Raw genomic sequence first — 14,476 nt, 5'->3', positions numbered from 1 at the left:
CCTGAGTGTTGCCTGCATGGAGCCTGCAGTCTAGTAAGAGGAACAGACACCAATCCAACCATCACATCACTGCCACCAAGTGCTGTGAAGCCAAGGTGATGTGCAGTGGGGCACTGAGCCTGGTTTTGAAGCCTTCTCTGAATAAGTGACTTTTAAGCCAAAATCCAAAGATGAGTCAAAGTTTATAGACAAAAGGGGGTAGGGTGCTCATTTCGGCAACATGTATACTAAAATTGGAGCAATACAGGAAAGATTCGCATGGCCCCTGTGCAAGGAGGACTCATGAAGCGTTTCATATTTCTGCAGAACAATGTGAAGGCATTAAATGGCACTGTACTGTACACTTACAGTGCTTAAACTGGTACATTTTATGTTATGTATGTGATAATATATATCACAATTTTTAAAAAGAGAGAATGGGTGGAGTTGCAAAAGCCCCATTGCAGGCAGAGGGAGCATCAGGTCCAAGTGTTAGTGAACCGAGAGGAAACCCAGCAGCCAGGACTTGTGTGCTGAGATTTGTGGGGTGGCGTGTGGCCCAAGATGAGACTGGAATTGCAGAACCTGGTTATCGGTCTTTGTCTCAAGGCCAGTGAAAGATTACTGAAAAGCTTTTATTAAGACAGTGACATAATTTGTGTTAAAAAAAAATATCCCCCTGGACCAGGGTGAGAGTGGTTGGAGGGGCAGTGAATGTGGCTGACCAGGTAGAAAGCTGTCAGAGTTCTTCAGGAGAGAGATGGCTGTCACTTGGAGTAAGGTGCTGGAGTTGAGATGTAGAAAAGTGGGTAGATTTGAGAAAAGTTGGAGAACAAATGGCTGAACTTGTTGATGGGTTGCTGTGGGGGTGAGAGAAGGGACTCGTTGGGACGGATCTCCATGTTTCTGGGTGGACGGTGCTGCCAGTAACTGGGGCAGGAAGCACAGAGAGAAGGAGTTGGAGGATGGATAAAGGTGCTTGTTTTGGGCATGGTATTGAGTTTGTGCCTCAGTGAGGTTTGCAGCTGCCAGCGGGGGAAGATTCTGTGCACGGGTCGTTGACTCAGGGCTCACTAAGGCCTGCACTAATTTCTGGTGGAGTCTCTGGTGATTCTACCCGCTTATGTACTGCACTGTTTTCTGAGGCATGTCTGTCACGGGACATGTGAGGACTCAGGACCACTCCCGAGAGAAAACAGATGGAACACCCCATCTGCCACGTGCAGCAGCCGGGCCTGCTCCCAGGGCAGCTGACAAAAATTCTCCCTTCTTCTTCTGAAAGGCTGCTCCCAAAGAAACCACACTGGCCTCATGACAGCCTCCTGACTGGACTGTCCGTGGCATGTTGGTATTTTAGGCCTGACAATTAACCGTGTGTCCAACTCTGGGTCCTTTAGACCCCAGGGTGGGCAGCTCTCAGAGCACTTCTGAAACATCGGCTTACGAGGCAGACACTGTGCTGAGTGATTGAAGCTAGATGTTGCTTCAGTTGCAGGGCTTGACTCTCTGGAACAGCTGCCGTTTCTTTTAACAATCTTGGAAAATGAAAACATACCGGCTGGGTGTGATGGCTCACGCCTGTAATCCCAGTACTTTGGGAGGTTGAGGCCGGTGGATCACTGAGGTCAGGAGTTCAAGACCAGCCTGACCAACATGGTGAAGGCCTGTCTCTACTAAATACAAAAAATTAGCCAGGCATGATGGTGCGTGCCTGTAGTCCCAGCTACTTGGGAGGCTGAGGCAGGAGAATTGCTTGAACTCGGGGGGCGGAGGTTGCAGTGAGCCAATATTGTGCCATTGCAGTCTAGCCTGGGCAACAAAAGCAAAACTGTGTCTCCAAAAAAAAAAAAAAAGAAAAGAAACAAACAAATCATACCCAGTTGAGATCCATCAGAGGCAGAAGTGGCCTTGTATTTGTGAGCTTCTCTCCTCCTCCCTCCCTCCAATTCCTCTGCAATCCCTGGGCCCATCCTAGTGCCATTGTGAAGGAACGTCATTCTTTATTCATGCCCTGCTGCTGAAAGATGTATAAAGGCTTCGACTGAACAATCAAATATCAAGAAAACAACATTTAGGACATACCACCCAGACCACTAAGCATGTAATAAATGCCTGCAATTAGTCACACATGCCTCGAGGAGTAAACATGGGCTGGAATGAAGGATGGCTTTTTAATTATGCCAACAGATGAAGTCTTCATACTATGTACAGAAGCATTCAGGCCAAATTCTGGGGTAAGTTCAGAAATTTAACCCTCTAAAAGTGGCTGGTCATAATTGATTCAGAACTGGATAAGAGTATGAGTTAAACCATTTTTAGCAATGACTCACTCTCACATTTAAGGGTAAACATGTACTGAAAGAAACTTGTTAATCTGTGAAGGTCAACCAAGATGATCTTGATATGTCCTCAAGGAAACACAACATAATATATGTAAGGTTGCATAGAAACAAATATGATAAGCCTATCTAAGGACAACATTCTGTTTTGAAAATGAAGGTAAGTCGTGCACCCAGAGTATTGGAAAAGGGCTCCAAAGTGAGAATGTGTGGTGTTCTGCAATGCTCCAATTCCACACTCACCAAGCACCATTCTCTTATACATTTGCTCTGCTTGTTGGCTTTGCTGCAGATGGAAGAAGGCATTAACAGGCTGGTACAAGGATTCTGAATTGCCTAATCAAAATATTCCTGACTATAAATTGCTACATTGTAATTTAGATTTACACAAACTCCTTAGGTTAGTGCTGGTCAGGTAGGTATTCTCCAAACTGCTTGGATCTTTCCCATGAGCCCACAGCCTATGGGGTGGCAGGAAGCGTCACACTTGCCAATTAACAGCATTTTACTTTAAATAGAACATTCTGAATTTGAGCATTTGTTCTATTTAGAGCTCCGTTTCATATCAGGGCTGGCTTAAATACTCTCTTACATATGGCTCTTAGACGAAAGCTGTCTTTGAGATGGCAGGATCCTATTTTTCTCTTTCTGTACATGGTGTCCCAGAGTATAAGGCTTGTTGGATCATAAAGAATCTGACTAGCCATTGTCCTTATTTCCTGGGAGGCAGACTTTAAATCCCTGGAATTTCCTGAGTCATTTGACTGTCTTAGTTTACCTAACAAGATGACTCAGAATGTGGCTGGTCATCATAAAGACCAGACATGTGATTACAGGGTTGGGGCTTTAAGCCAGCCTGGCCCCCAAGGAGGGGAGGAGAGCTGAAGGCTGAGTTCACACACATGGCCAATGTTTCAATGATACCTTCACAGAGAAACTCCGATAAAACCTGGACATTGAAGCTCAGTGGCACTTTGTGGTTTGTGAACACATTGATGTATTGGAGGGTGATGCGCCTCCAATATAATAAACCTCCTGCACCTTCCTTTATAATAAAACTGCTATTCCTAAGCATAGTGCTTTCCTGAATTCTGTCAGTCATTCCAGTAAATTACTAAAACTGAGGGGAGTTATGGGAACCTCCTGATCTTACAGCATTTGGTCAGAAGTGTGGGTGGCATGGGGATCCCAAAACTTGTGGCTGGCATCTGAAATAAGAGCAATCTTGTTGGGTATCCTGCCCTTTAATCTGTGGAGTCTGCTGCTAACTCTGGGTGATTAAAATCAAAATTGCAGGTGATAGCAGTCCAGAAAGGTTACACTCCCGGCAGGGGAAGAGGCATCAGTGGCCTGCTCAGAGGTCCTGTGGTCCTGTGTGTGTTCGCCATATTTCACAATAAACGGATGAGAGGGGAATGTGTGACACACATCCCTCACGTGAGATTTGTCTCTCTTAACTTCATTTCATACCATGTCTTTTGTCTCTAGAGGCGTATGTGTTTTGAGAAAGACTCATAAATGTATATACCAGCATTTTCATTTATTGTTATATCATTGAAACGCCTTGTAACTTTTCTAAATAGTTAAAAAGTCAGAATTTCTCAGGTCTGAAAATCATATTTGCAACCATTGGTGTCTGTGCATCCAGTATGTGGCCTGCTATCCAGGATGATGCTGAGCCAAGTGATGTCAGTGCCCTTCTTTGAAAAATTAATCCCAGGATCAGTCCTTAAAAGGGACCAGGGACAGATTCATGAACACAGAAGTGCTGCTGTCTCAAGAAACCAATTTCTCTCAACTTTTCATTCAGAGGAGGCAGAGTTGGGGATCAGCCGCCCCCATTTCTACTCCTCTCAGCCTGCTCCACAAAACTGTCAGCTCAGGGTCTGCTAAAGGCCCTTCTGCTCCACCCCTGGGATAGCTGTTCTCCTTGGGGGCCTCTGAAAGCAGCTTTCACCTCCCACCTCAGCACTAGTGCAGGTTCCACAACCCTGGCTGCAGGTTAGAATCATCAGGGAGGTTAAATAAAATGCCCATGCTGTCTCCACCGTCAGAAATTCTTGCCTCTCAGGCTAGGTGATTCTCCTGGGCTCTGCTGGGTGTGGACTTGCAGAGCACAGTGTCTTGCGTTTGCCTGCAACCTGCTAGTTTGATTAACATCTCCAGGAAAGGTGGCTCCATGGCTGTGTCTCCAGATGCATTCTTGGGCCAGGCACCTTATGTCTCACTCTTTACTTTTACAACTAGAAGAAGAGTTGTCATTTTGAAACACTTCATTTAGTTTTGCAGTTCTAATTAAACATCTCCAGGTTAATATTCTTGAAACAAATAAGTATCTCATTTAATGAGAACTTATACAGTGCTAAAAGTTTGACGTGCATTTTTTTTTTAGTCTTTTTATTGTGAAATATGGCACACACATAACAGAAATAGTTTACAAAGCAAAAATACACAATTGAGTGAATTATCAAAAGCAAATATTGGTATACCATCACTGACATTAAAAAAGAAACACAATACGGCTAGCATCCCAGAAATCATGTCCATTCCCCTTCCTTGCCACTAGCCCCTTTCCTCATGAAAGGTAGGTAATCACTTCCCTGACATTTAAGGTAATCACTTCCCTGTTGCTTTTGATTGCCAATCACCAAATATGCATCTCCAAAGTTGAATTTTGTCTTGCATTTTGTGAATTTCAAATATATGGGACGTATGTGTTGTGTCCAGCTTTTTCTGCTCAATATTTGGAATTCATCCATCTTGCTGCATAGAGTTGTGATCCATTCGTCTTCATTGCTATTTAACATTCCGCTGCATGACAAACGATCCACCTCTCCACTCTATTGCTGAATAACATCTGAGCCAGTTCCAGATTACGGTTATTGTAACTCATGGTAACAGTGCTGCTCTGAACACTCTTGCACATGCCTCCTGATGCCCACAGGAACTGCTGGGCCATAGGCCATGTGCAGCATCCTCCACTCCAGTAGAGAAAGCTGAGCCATTTTCCAAAGTGGCTGCGCCAGTTCACAGTCCCATGCTTCATACTCTCTCCAACATGGGATGTTGCCAGTTGTCCTCACATTAGCTGTCCTGTGGGTGTATATGGCAGCTCTCTGTGTTTTGCCTGGCATTTTCCATTGTCAATAAGGTTGAACACTCCTGTGTTCCATGGCCACCTGAGTATGCTCCTCTGAAAAGTCTGCATTTGGTTACTTTGTTCATTCTTCCACTGGGTTATCTGCTCCTGCTTTATGACCCTCAGGACATTCTAGATGCCAGCCTTCTCTGATATATAAAACATCCCCTTCACTGTGAGGCCTGACTCCTCATTCTCCCAATGATGTCTCCACATGAACCAAGGCTCTGATTTTACAGTAGATCAGGTAGATTTTCTTATGCCATCCTCCCCAAATTCCTGTGAAGTAGAATTATTGCCCCATCCCGAAGGTGTGGAAACTGATGTTTAATGCTTACAGAAGTTAGATAATGTGCTATTAAGTGGCAGCCCTGAGATTAGCTCCCAGATCTGCCTGATGCCAAAGCCCATGCACTTAATCCCCAGGCTCTACAAATAACAATTGACTATTTGTATTTGAGTCTTGGTTACAGTCCCAGCAAGCAACCAGTGAAAGCCAGATTTGTAGATTTCTGTTTCTTTATTAGCCACTCTCCCACCCACTGCTCCACAATGGATAGATGCACATAAACTGTTGACTGCTAATTACTACATATTTGCTTAAAAATTGGAATTCAGTCCCGGGAAAAGTCTTGGAAGAGAAATGTTATCAGGCCAAACTTGGTAAAAAGTTAGCTCTTTAACGTCTTTTATTTATTTTTTAACCAAATTTTAGCACCCAAACTCAATCTCTTGGCCTGGTTCTCCCATGCATGACTTGACAGGGGAAAGATGAAACATGGGAATTTAAGTGACCTCTCTGGGTCCCCAGATACGCACTCAGCATCACAGGTAGAGGCGCACAAGGAACCTGGCAGGAACACTGTCCTGCGCTGCACTTGGAAGCATTTTGCTGTCCCGCACATGGCTGAGTAGGCAGTAGAAGCAAAGAGTGATGTTCACCCATAGTGCGTCATCCTTGTGTACAATGCAGGACAGTGGAAAATAGACAGATGGAAAAAGAATCCAGGCAAATGCCAAGCAGAGGAAAGCCACAGTAGAAATATTAATATCAGAATAACAAGAAACATTCCCCAGCCTGCCTGCCAGCCACATTGCTCAGTCTTTGGTGCTCACCCAGTGGGAGAGTTCTTGCATTCTAATATATTGTCCAATGGTCTTTCAAGAAAGGGCTTAAGGATAAAGGAGGGCAACATGCCCTCCTGACTTGGCCACTTTTCTAGTGCTAGGCCATGAGAAGTTTCAGTTTTGATTTGACCTTGAGGCATCACTATTGGCTCAAGTACAAGGAGGCCTCCCTGGACACCTGTGCCTGGAAATGGACGTGACTCTTAAGGAGACAGTTCCATATTTAGTGCACAGGGGGCGATGCTCTGGGGCATCAAGTAGGTGTCTGAAGAGGTAAGAATTTTCTCCCTGGGAAGAACTGTTCCATATTTTGGTATGGGGGTGGGGGTGGGGGGGTGCAGCCCAGCCAAAACCAAACAAACGCTGTTTAAAATAAGGATCCCTTGCCAGAAGTTCACAGGCAGGGTGACTTGTGTTTAAGACCACCGCCACGGAGGGGTCCTTCTGAACTGCAATTCGAGTGCCAACGGCCCCCTCTCTTGCCCACTTGCCTCTTCCTCCCCCAGGAGATCAGGGCGTGTGGGGTCGGGGATGCCAAACACCTCTATTTACTCTTGTTACTCCAGGGCGCACCATTCCAATAAAAAACAACATTCTGAGGCTGAAAAAACAAAAGTGCCCTGAACGTCAGCCCTAAGTAAACCTCAGGGGAGAAGAGCAGCCCCGCAGGAAGGCCCCATCCCGGCACTGGGACTGCAGCCCATCCACGAAGAACTCCAGCAGGGCTAAGAGGACAGTGTGGAGGCCAGACACACCCGAGTGCAAACAGAATGCAGAAGAGCTTGCATTCCAGTCAGGAAGACAACAGTCCTCAGACGGGGCAAGGATGGAAAGAGGACACTCTAGACGTTAATGCTAAAATGTTAATAGCTAACATTTATTGCAGACTGTTTGTTTCCGGTGCTCTTCAAGCACTTTGCATTCGTAATGTTCACAACAGCTCTATGAGGTAGGTGCTTTAGGAAGGAGGGAATGGAGGCTCCGAGAGGTTAAGCTACTTGTCTGAGGTCTCCAGCTCGAGGCACTGCCTGGCACTCTCACCCGGAAGCCTGCGGGCTGGCCGGCCCCAGAGCCCGCCTCCTGCTCTGCACACTGACCACACTGGGCCTTTGGAGAGTCCTGATGCAGATTAGCATGCTAGTGACTCTGAGAAGTCCAGCAGAAAATATTTAAAAATGAAGTTGTTTCTATCCTGTACTCCAGAGTTCGTCCATTTAGTTGATGAGTCATGCTTTCTTTTAAGTGGGGTGATCAGACTTCAGGACACAGAAGCGGGTGAGCCCGGGCCGCCGCAGGCTCTCTGCGCAGGCGCCTGGGAGAAGCGTCTCTTCCTGGCTCGAGGGCGGGGTGTCTCTCTGCGCCCGGCTCCGCTCAAGTGTCCCGACTGGGATCAGTCGCTAAGGCCGATGGCAGGGCAGGAAAGATCACTAGATGCAGGCAGGGTCCGGGGGCAGAGGCCCCTGTACTGGGGCCAGTCTCAGTGAATGACTTTTCCCCCGGTATCCAGGAGTTTTAAATTACAAGAGATAGACAACTACAATGATTTAAGAAAAGAAAATTAAAAGATTTAAGAGAGAAAGTTGGCTCCAAATCGCTTGGGTCCAGGGACTAAAACTCTGTGTGTCTCTCTTTCATCTCTCTCTCTCTCCCTGAGCTTTGCCTTCCTGTGCTGGCTTCATTCCTGGGTAACACTCTCCCGGGGTGACTGGCAGCAGCTCCAGGCTCCATCATCTTTACTGCCGACCCAGCAATCTCCTTTCCTGTAGCTCCAGCCCAAGCCTGGGCCCTGGCTCTTCCTGGACTCAATTGGGTCAGGGGACCATCCCTGAGCCAATCGCTGGCACTGGGAGGCTGTGGCATTTCAATTGGCCAGGCTTGTATCAAGCACCTAGGGGTGGAGTTGCCCTGTCCTCACCGCAGGGAAGGTGAGTTGAGATGGGTGTCGTCCTCTTCTCTAACCGTTACAGTCTGTTGTAAGGGAAAGGGCGGACTAGACACTGGTCAGGCACAACCTACAGTGTCCACAGTGCGGGGACAGGGAGAGGTGGTTGTGTGCTAGGAGCTGTCTATTCTGTGGCTCGCCTTCCGACACAGCAGTTCTACTTTTAGACTTTATCCAAAACAGACAATTGGATAAGCATGTGTGTATGTATACACACACTGAAAAACCAGAAAGTTGGCCGGGCACGGTGGCTCACGCCTGTAATCCCAGCACCTTGGGAGGCCGAGGCGGGCGGAGCAGGAGGTCAGGAGATGCAGACCATCCTGGCTAACACAGTGAAACCGTCTCTACTAAAAATACGAAAAATTAGCCGGGCGCCTGTAGTCCCAGCTACTCGGGAGGCTGAGGCAGGAGAATGGCGTGAACCCGGAGGCGGAGCTTGCAGTGAGGCGAGATCGCTCCACTACACTCCAGCCTGGGCGACAGAGCGACACTCCGTATCAAAAAGAAAAAAAAAAGACATATTCTAACAGGGCACACACAACCTTTCTATGTTATCATGTCTGCAATAACATTTTCAAGGAATTCTTTGTAAATTCTAGTAAAGTAGAATATGCTTAAGTTTTGTTAAACTCTGAAATTTTATTAAAGTTTTATTAAAAACGAATTGTTAAGGCCGGGCGCGGTGGCTCACACCTGTAATCCCAGCACTTTGGGAGGCCGAGACAGGCAGATCACGAGGTCAGGAGATCGAGACCATCCTGGCTAATACGGTGAAACCCCGTCTCTACTAAAAACACAAAAATATTAGCCGGGCGTGGTGTTGGGCACCTGTAGTCCCAGCTACTCGGGAGGCTGAGGCAGGAGAATGGCGTGAACCCCGGAGGCTGAGCTTGCAGTGAGCCGAGATCGCGCCACTGCACTCTGGCCTGGGCACAGAGTGAGACTCCGTCTCAAAAAAAAAAAAAAAAAAAATTGTTCAAATAAATCATTCACATCTAAATATTATGCAGCCAACAAAAAATTATGTAGATCTATATTTATCAGTTTTAAGATGTCCGCAATATATTACTGAATGGAAAAACAGTAAGGCCTCAGTTTTAAAAAATTATTTATCTTTTTGAGTAGGTATGACTAGAGAGATGTTAGATAGTTTTCAAAATATTAGGAGTGTTTATTGCTGGGTGGTGGCAATGTGGGTTATTTTTACATTCTTTCCTTTTCTGAACTTTTACCACAAACATTTTTATAATCAGAAAAAGTCAATTTGTTTATTATTTTCAAAGAAAACTCATTATTTTCTAAGCTAATGGGAGAGTCTCAGTGTGGGAGAATCCTGTCTTCTTCCCTTAGAATCTGCATGTTTTCAAGGAAAATGTTACAATTGCCCTGGAGCTCCTTCCCCTGCTGTTGCTGCTGCTGCCGCTATTGTTGTGATCCTCCTGGGAAGCCTGGCTTTGTGCCTTGTTTGCACTTTAGCACTGCTTCAGTTCTCATGGCGCCTGGGGGAGGTGGCTTAGTGTTGCAAATAATCCTCTGATTTGCCAAACTGTCTTTGGGTGCTGCCCATCTCGTCCGCATGCCTAGGACAGTAAATCTTTTCTAACCAGTATCTCTCTCCCTTTCCCTCTCCCTCACCCCATCTGTAACGTCTCCCATAGCAAAGCCTCCAAGTGCCATTGTGTCTCCTGGGCTGGGCAAGCGCATTTCATCTCCTCTGCACCAAAAACAGCCTGAGGACTTGTGAACTGGTCTGGAAGTCGAGAGCTCTTTTTGATTTCATCATTAAATTGCTTTGCAAAAAGGGACACTTTCTGGTTTAATTTCTTCTGTCACTAATACTGAATCATGTGTAGCTGTCCAAAAGAAAAAAGGATCTGTTGTTGCTATTCCTTGTCAAACATAAAGTTATGGTTTAAATTCAGTGAAGTTTTTTGAGCAGCTGAGGTCACCTCTTGGTGGAATAATTTTGCCATTTTTCAACCTGTGTTTCACACAAGGTTATTAAAGGAAAAGTGCTAACAACTTTGAAATGAGAAGCTGGAAGTTTAAACGTGTTTGTCTTGAGTGATAGCATAAGGCACAATTGCAATGCTTTGCTCTCTGTGTCTTATCACTTAGACCACATTCTTATTTTTGTACTTTCACTCACCTTGACCAGAGTAGAGGATCACATAAAGGGTATATTTTCCAAATAAAGCTGTTTGGATCATCATAGTTTTAACAAAGACAATCCCTAACATCTGTAGAGTGCATTCTCCACACTGCTGCCAGGGTTGTTTGACTAAGTCCCTAAGACAAGTTCTTAGCACGTTACTTGCTTGCTTTAAAAACCTTTGATGAGCCTCCATTGCCTACGTGATAAAGTCCAAACTCCTTAGCTCAGCATTCAAGGGCCTTCCCCATTTAACCCCAACCTTGCCTCCCTCCACCCCCTACAGGGACAGCACAGAGGCCACTTCCTGGCTTTACACAGCTGGTTCTTGTGTCCGGGATGTCCTTTGACTCTACCTCAAGGCTTGATCTCACCCTCTCTGGGAGACTTCCATGCTTCCCCCCAGAGAACCACTGTGCTCTTCTGAAAAACTTAACCAAGCAGACACAGTTTATATCATGTTGTCTTCTCCACTAGATTCTGCACCCTCTGGGGAATCAGTTTCCAAGTCTGGCTAAGCATCTCGTCTCCTGGGCAGCGTGATAAAAATACCATCCCTGAGCCCCACACCAGATCAACAGAACTAGAACCTCTGGGAGCAGAGCCCAGGAATCTGTGAATTTAAAGCAGTTTTCCTGGTGATTCTGACTGGCAAGCAGGCCTTGTAACCACTGCCCAGGATGAGCGTGCATTTTCCATGGGCCCAGCCAGGTGACAGCTAGGAGGGAGCAGAGAGAGAAGGAGGCGGCTGAGAGTTCAGGTGCACTGAGGGCCCGCCTTGTGCCAGGTTCTGCTCTGGGAGCTTTGATACCCGCTCATTCGATTTCAACCACCTCCAGATGAGGAAACTCAAGCTCAGGGGGTTTGTCTGAGGTCCCCACTAGTACATAGTGGAAATGTTAACAAAACCGGCTCTGCTTATTTCTTTGGACTCACATTCTTCTTTCTTAGCCCATGTTAAATAAATGCTAGGTAAAATACATGAATATCTGTGTTTGTGGATGCTCTGTGCCTCACTCCCCTGCATTCAGTCAACCTGCAAGATCTATCCATTCGGTTTGCTCACGTCCATTCTCTGTCATGGAGACCTGGGAAACAACCTCCTAATCCATCTCCCACCATCTCCTACCATCTCCCCTCAAATTTATTCTCTCAGCTGTGGTGGAGTGATCATTTAAACTTGCAAATCTGCCAAAGCTACTCTGCTTATGGTACATTTTACTGCATATAAGCTTTTCATTTTTATATAAATAAATATGTCTATTTCTGCCTTGATAGCTTTAAGGTTTTCAAACTTAATAATGAGTATTTAAGCAGGCCTTCCCAGCCCTCTAGATTTCTAATGTAAATGACAATCCAGGGGTTACATTTTATAATATATTAAGAGTTTGTACACATTGACATGAAAGACACATCTTAGAAAAATGGGCAATAAAGTAGGCATAAGCGATTCACAGATGAGAAGATTCACCTAATCCACAACCAAATGAAGGGACTCCAATTACTGATGTCACTCAACACCCCTCAGACTACAGAAAATTTAAGCTAGCTATGACACTTAATGCTCTCAGCAACGTGGGGAGAGCATACTCTCGTAAACTGTCTGTTCAAATGGGAATTTCTCCAGCCTTTCTGGAAAGCCCATGTTAAAAGTAAAAATCGCAAATACCATCTTCTAATTTTCCATTCCCGGGAATCTATTTTCTAGTATCAAACCCCTGGGATAAAGGACCTCCAGACAAGAGTATTTACTGCTGCATTGTTCAAATGCAAAACCTGGAAATTATGTGACTGTCTATGTCTAAAAGAATTGTTAACTTTATTACGGAACATCCACATCATGGGATAATATGGCCCCATTAAAAATGTGAATTGGAATTAAATTGACCTGGGCGCATTTGTATGAGGTATGGTTGAGTGAGGAACACAACATACACAAAAGAATATGATCCTTTGTAAGATTTTACCCCATGAACACATCCACACAAAGCCTTTTAGATATACAGTGGGTGTGAGTTTGTGTGAGTGTGTACGTGTGTGTTTGTACATGTAGAAAACTAGGTGAGGTTGTTACTGACACATGAGAGTCACTGACAGTTGAGAGTAGAGGAAAAAGGGAGGGAGTAAGTCCCAACCACAGACACGAAGGAGAAAAGGTTAGCAAAAAATTGTAATGAACCCTATCGGCGTGCATGATACGATCATATTTGTGCACCTACACGAAGTTACATGCACACGTATATGTGTGTTTGAAAAAATTAACAATGCACATCTAATCAGCTCATTCCTCCACCTGAAACCTGTCAATGGCCTGCTGTTACCCTGTGGTTAGATCCAGAGTTTCTTGTCTGGCTGCGGAGGCCCCTGCACCCCTCCCCCTCCTATGGACTAGTCCCCTCCCCAGTCTCTGGGCTACAGACACATCTCCCCAGGGACTTTGGGTCCCCACCCTCTGACTATCTCCTGCTCCTCTTTGGTTCTTCACCCTTGCTTTTGTCCTCTGCCCAAGACATCCTCCCTGATGCATTTTCCTGGATGATTCTTACTTGTTTGTATTTCTTTATGTATTCTATATATGTAGGGTGTACACCATGATGTTCTGATGTACACATGCATAATGAAATGATTAATACCACCTAGACCTCAGCTTAAGCATCCATTTCTCAGGGAGCTTTCCCTTTTCCTTGACCCCCAGATGTGGTTAGCCTTCCTGATGTTCATTCCCATGGCCCTCTGCCCTTGCCAAAGTTCTATTTCTTTTTTTTTTTCTTTTTCTTTTCTTTTTTTTTTTTTTCAGATGGAGTCCCGCTCTGTCGCCCAGGCTGGAGTACAGTGGCGTGATCTTGGCTCACTGCAAGCTCCGCCTCCCGGGTTTACTTACGCTATTCTCCTGCCTCAGCCTTCCGAGTAGCTGGGACTACAGGCACCCGCCACGACGCCCGGCTAATTTTTTGTATTTTTAGTAGACACAGGGTTTCACCGTGTTAGCCAGGATGGTCTGGATCTCCTGACCTCGTGATCTACCAGCCTCGGCCTCCCAAAATACTGGGATTACAGGCATGAGCCACCGCGCCCTGCCAGGTCTATTTCTTTATTAGTCTCCACCGTTTCTGAACTTTGTGCAGATTTTCCCAGCTGTAGTTTGCGGCTAATTTGTTGCATCTGGATTGAGTAAGAGCCCATGGCAGGGACCAGTAGGGCACCCTGGATCTCATCACGGTGGGCAGGGTAGAACACTTCTCCAACCCTTCTTGCCACCCGTGGCTCTGTCAGCTGAAATGAGGTCGTTTATTTCCTGTGGAAGCAGAAGGAAGCAGTTATGCCAGCGCATCTCAACTGCGAGGGCTGGGATCCTGTCCAGCACCGTCTCAAACTATGCCCCCACTGCACCCTCTGTGTCTCTCTGGCCGTCTGTGCTTCTTGGCCCCCTAGAGCTCCCCGTTTACATCCCTCTGCTGTAGCCTTGCAGGGAGGAACCCGGGCAGTGGAAGCCCCATCATTACTGCCCCCATAGAAGGCCACCTGCCCTGTGATCGTGTTTGGGGCCTGAGAGGAGGCTAACGTGAGGGTGACTTAAAATTCCAGAACGTGTCTGGACACCTGCTGCGCCACCAGAGAACTAACTCAACAAGTGTGAAGGGAGTTCACATGGGGGACTTGACGTTGAGGGCGCGGCAACCAAGTTTATCCGCATGCTCTCATTGCAGTTTTCTAATTAAACCTGTTTATGAAGAAAAAGCAACACATTTACAGGAAGAAATAAATTGAGTTCCTTTTCAAGCCACATTGTTAAA

The 14,476-nt window shown here is 46.0% G+C and overlaps 1 pseudogene; it reads left to right on the top strand.

The window, feature by feature from the left end:
• Nucleotides 1-203: 203 nt before the first annotated feature.
• Nucleotides 204-302, top strand: LOC112204436 (U6 spliceosomal RNA; annotated as a pseudogene).
• Nucleotides 303-14,476: the final 14,174 nt, after the last annotated feature.

Source organism: Pan troglodytes, chromosome 11 (genome assembly GCF_028858775.2).
Source record: "Pan troglodytes isolate AG18354 chromosome 11, NHGRI_mPanTro3-v2.0_pri, whole genome shotgun sequence".
In the NCBI taxonomy this organism is placed as follows: domain Eukaryota; kingdom Metazoa; phylum Chordata; class Mammalia; order Primates; family Hominidae; genus Pan; species Pan troglodytes.
Note: the sequence above shows the minus strand (reverse complement) of the source record. Positions and strands in the feature narration are given on the sequence as shown.